At 40.1% G+C, this 5,310-nt stretch overlaps 1 long non-coding RNA gene across 1 annotated transcript; it reads left to right on the forward strand.

Annotated features, from left to right (window-relative positions):
• Positions 1-1,023: 1,023 nt before the first annotated feature.
• LOC115462665 lies at positions 1,024-3,129 on the forward strand. Its single transcript, XR_003940916.1, has 3 exons — positions 1,024-1,140; positions 1,298-1,406; positions 2,976-3,129. It is a non-coding gene; the product is annotated as an uncharacterized LOC115462665 (long non-coding RNA).
• The last annotated feature ends 2,181 nt before the right edge of the window (positions 3,130-5,310 follow it).

The raw sequence follows: 5,310 nt of genomic DNA on the forward strand, positions 1-5,310 counted from the left end.
GTAGAAATCTGCCCAGCACTAGTCCCGTCTCCCAACCACCACCGCCCATTTTTATTTGGATTCTGATTTTATGTTGTAGACACTGACCCCTGGATTCTAAATATGGTGCTTTGAGTTGTGTGTGTAAATTTGGGTGTATGCCCAATTTGCACATGCAATTTAATTGAATAACGAGCCAATCAGCGCTGATAATTGAGTGATAACCAGCAATTATTTACAATAATTAGAATTTATGTGCGCATCTTTTTTAGGCATATTCTATAATGAGGTGCACATACATTTTAGTGCATGGATCTGGAAAAGGGGGCATGGCCAAGGGAGAAGCATGGGTGGGTTGGGGCGTTCCTGCAATTTATGCACGTTGTTATAGAATTAAGGGATCCACACCTAATTTACATGCGTGGATTTACACCAGGTTTTTATTGGTGTAAATGGTCATGCCTAAATGTAGTCGTGGTTCCTGGCATTAAACGCTATTCTATAAACCGTGCCTAACTTTTAAGCGCGGTTTATTGCATAGAAATAAGCACTATTTTTTTAGGCACCATTTACAGAATCTAATCCTGAAGGTATTACTTTCTTTTATGATTGAGGCTGTTACTGGCACACAAAAGACACTTTCCCCCCTAACACATAAGATGCACGCTAAAAAGCAAAGCTACAATGAGTTACAATATTTATATTAATTCTAATGTATTTTCTAGCAATGCAGCTCTTAACTTTAATGCTGCTAAAGTTAGCTGATATTTACCCGGTAAAAGCATTGTCATTAACATTTAAATTTATTCAAAAACACCTACTGAATTAATGTAAATCATCAAAAGGCTAATAAATGTCTATCACTGTATCCAATTTTTTTTGAACTTCTTTAATCAAGATGTACTGTAGCCTCAGTTTGCATTTGAAGCTGTAGATTTACTGTGCCACATGATTTAAAAAAATGTTAAGTCAAGATTTGCAGTGTGAAAGCAACAACTAATGCATTTCCTTTGTGAATTATTTTATGAGCAGAAGTATTTTTTTTTTGTGAATCTCCCGTTAGTTTTGGCTGCCTGCAAGAGATGTTGAAGAATAAGGGATGTACCGTGACACTTGTGAATTAAAGTGGGTAAGACAGCAGCAGCGGATCTGAACCATCAGGTAAAAGGCAAGATAGTGCTAGAGACTCCTGAAGCCTGCTGAACTGCATGGTCCTACTGTGTTCCTTTTCATTTGAATCTTACCACATTTAGCTATGCACTGGATAATCATACACTGCTTAAAAGCTTTTGCTGTCTCTTTGTTTCTCTTTTTATAGATGCACAACTGTCTGAACAAAATAAGGCAAAGCCCCTTCACTGTCAAATGCCATTGAAATACAGCGTATAGTGGAGGAAATTGTTCCTAACCACCGGTTTTACTTTGGGGTAAGTATCTAGATGTGGTTTATAACTGTTAGATAAGAGATTGTGTGTATGTGTGTGAGCAAAAGAGCTAGCAATGTGCATTACTATGGATATAGGAAATGCATAATGAAAAAAAATGCTTGTTTGTCTTTGTACATCAGTTTTTTTTTTTTTTGGCTGACCATAATGTGGCATTTACAATTCCCACTTGTTCTCCAAACAATTAGCTTCATGGTTTTATCCCTAGCCAACATCAGACAGGGACCAATTTAACGGCTACATGGTATTTCTTTGCTGCATATTGTACGGCTTGGATGTCTGTGTATCAGTTGTTTTACTAATGTACAAAATCTTCTCTTCTCCTCTTTATATGTTTTACTTTATGTCAGAGCACTCATGTAGGTCTTCATAGTATTAAGTTTCTTAAGGGCTCTTTTAAAGATGACCTCTTGACTCCATAATTGTACCTTACTGTTTTTATATTTGTTCTAACAAATTGTACAAAGGAGCATGTCTGGGTCTGATTTACCAAACTGTGCACTGTATAATTAGAGCTGTGCTATGCCAAACGATGAATTGTCCTGCCTGTATTGAGGCTAAAGATCACCATGCTTGAAAATCTTGAGTGTTGCATCAAAATTCTGTTCAGCTGTCACTGATACAAGGGTTTATGAGAGAACATCCAGATAAAGCAGAAGGAAAACATTCAACTCAGCTGAAACACAGTTTGTAAAACCTGACTAAGCCCAACACCGTTTACAAAGTAAATCAAACAGCTGTAAAGATGTAAGAAAAGTTACCAGAAGTCACTTCAGCATACTGTAACTGCACAGTACTGTTGCAGTGAATATTTATATTATTACCTAAACTACTACAGCCTGTGTTAGTATAATATCAGGTAGTATACTTTTTTCATTAATTTTTTTCTGTTACATAACATTTTGTAGAGTATATTAATTTGGTATTTAAGGTGTGGAATTAAGAACAGAGTGTACAACAGCACTGGTGAAAAAAAGGTGATATATATTTTTTATTGGACTAAATACTTTTCTTGACTAAGCTTTGGCAACAATACTCTTTTTATCAGGTGAAAACACAATGAGCAGAACTTAGCAAAAGATGAAGTTGTGTAGATTAACATGGCAATCACATTATTTGGCACTAAGGATAGAATGTCAGTGATATATCCTATGTTGTTTCATGTTGTTACCAAATGAAAATGAGCTGGAAAAAAAACCCCATGACATTTTGTGATTTGTCATTCACCAATAATAGTGCCCTTCTTTGCAAGTGGTGTACACTAAGTGGAAAGAGGACACACTCTTCCCAATAGTGGAACCACTATGTATGTGCAAACTGTCATGCATGCACAAACTTGTGTACATATGTGTGCCCTATTGAGAAAACAGTGTACTCTGTTTTCTGAAATAATGCACCCTCTTTCTGTATAGTGCTCACTTTTTCCAAACAGCATACACTATTAGTGGCAACTGACAAAAAGACAAAATAAAATTAAAATTTCCATAAACAATATGGGAAATTACATGGTTAAATAAATAAATAAATAAACTATGATTATTCCTTCCACAGATCTGGCACCTCGCTCCATTCCCTTTGCTCTGTGTTTTCCTCCTCCCTCCCACCATGGTGCCTCTACCTTACTGAGCTGCTACAGCAATTCCTACAGGCTTGTTCTGAGGCCTTCCCTCTGCTGGGTCCTGCCTTCTGATGCAACTTCCTGTTTCATGCTCAATAAGGTAGGAGATAGAAACACCCCATGTGGGGTGGGGGGGCTGGAGAGAAGGCAGAGAGGGGTTCTGGACCTATGGGGGGGGGGCTGGGGGAAGGCAGAGAGGTGCTGGACCCATAGGAGGAGGGCTAAAGGGAAGGCAGAGAGGTGCTGGAACTACAGGAGGGGGGCTGAAGGGAAGGCAGAGAGGTGCTGGAACTACAGGAGGGGGGCTGAAGGGAAGGCAGAGAGGTGCTAGATCTGCAGGGGGGAAGGGGAGAAAAGGGAAGGAGAGATGCCGAATCAAGGGGCTGAAGGAACAGGGAGTCAAATATTGAACAGACAGAGGAAGAGGGAATGGGAGGACAGGTGAGCCAGATGCTGGAGGGAGGGAACAGAGGGAGAGAAGCTAGATGGGGTGGGGTCAGAGAGGCGAGAGACACATTGGTGTGGGGAAGAAAGAGTAGAGAAGCTGGACACAAGGAGGTATACAGAAACAGATTATGACATGGATGGGAGCACAGGGACAGGGACACAAAGGGGAGCTGCTACATGGGCATGGTATATAGACACAGAGGGGCAATTCAGGACTTGGGAGGGGAAATATGGACACAGAGGGAAGATGCTAGACATGGGGGAGAACAGAAGCACAGAAGGGAAATTTTGGACATCAGGGCATAGTGACACAGAGAAGTGATGGACACAGCGGGAGGGGATAGGGACATAGAGTGGTGATGATGGATGCGGGGAGATGGATAGGGAAGTATAGAGGACACAGAGAAGGGAGAAGCTGAACACAGGAAAAGATAGGGGCACAGAGATGGAAGGTGAATGGTGAGCATGGAGAAAGAAGAAATGCCAAATGGACAGGAGACCCTGGCAAGTATGTTAAGAGAAGACAGAGGGGAACAGATATCAGAGCCTAGGACCAACATGATTTGAAAAATAAAATGACCAGACAGTAAAAGGCAGAAAAACTAATTTTATTTTCTATTTTGTGATTAGAACATGTCAGATTTGAAATGTGTATCCTGCCAGAGCTGGGGTTAGACATGGCTAGGGCCCAGGGCAAAAATCTGGGAGGGAACCCCTGAGCCCACTACCAGGCTGTGCCTTCTTCAGCTTCCAGCAGGCTTAGGACTCGCTTTGGTCAGGGGGGGAAGTTGCCCTAGTTGCACTCCCCTAACACCATTCCTGGTATGTGTGATCTTTATATTTTGCACAGTATAGGAGGAAATGCATCTCTTTCTGTTTCTTTGGTGTTGTACAACATGCAAGTTGTGGCTTCTTGGGATTTTGGTTTATGTTTATCATTTTTGGTCAGCTAATTTGTGTTCAGTGTATGTGACCCAGGTATTCTGTTAGCATAAATCTTCTATGTAGCATTCTGTTGTAATTTGGCTTGTTCAGTTTTCCCGATAACGGAGGGGATGTTTGTGCACTGGGAGGGGGGTTGGTGATCCTTGTTCTGTATTACTGTTTGTGATTTATAAACAACAGTTGTACAGAATATTGTTCCTTTTTATACTTTAATAAAAAGATTTAAATACAAAATCATCACTGTTCAAGGCTTGTGCGGATGGGGTCAGATTGAGCTTTTGGGGATGGGGGACAAACTTTGTCCCCATGTCATTCTCTAGTGCAGAATGAGGAAATTGTGAAGGAATGAATGTGGATTTCTTTATGGCTATGATTCTCTATTATAGATGTTGCATCAAAATCTTGACAAAAAGAACACTACTAGCAATTATAATGAAATACATTTGTTGGAAAACAAAGCAGTTCAGCAATGATGTATTGCTGGTGATAACAAAAGGCTGCAAAACTGACCTTATGAACAAAGTATAGCAAGTGTGTGTTCTACTGAGTAGTATTGTACTTCACAGCAAGATAGGTATCCTTTTTTACTTTTATAGCTTTTGAATTGTAAAGAAACTGCAAAAATTCAAATATTACCAGTGACAAAGCCATAAAAGTAAATGGCTGTCTGTAATAGGAAATATGTCTTAATTGCCTTAATTAAGTCAATAGTGCCCCTACATGCATTAATTTGAGATCCAGCAAATGTAATACATACCCTGCAAATCAACCTTTCAGTGGGGGTCATTCCTTTCCACCTCATTGGTTTGTGCTCCTACTGCATAAAACCGGGCTATATGTGAAGCTGACCTTTTCTGAGACAGACCCATGTGCCCT

The sequence above is a fragment of the Microcaecilia unicolor genome, chromosome 2 (assembly GCF_901765095.1).
Source record: "Microcaecilia unicolor chromosome 2, aMicUni1.1, whole genome shotgun sequence".
NCBI classification, from domain to species: domain Eukaryota; kingdom Metazoa; phylum Chordata; class Amphibia; order Gymnophiona; family Siphonopidae; genus Microcaecilia; species Microcaecilia unicolor.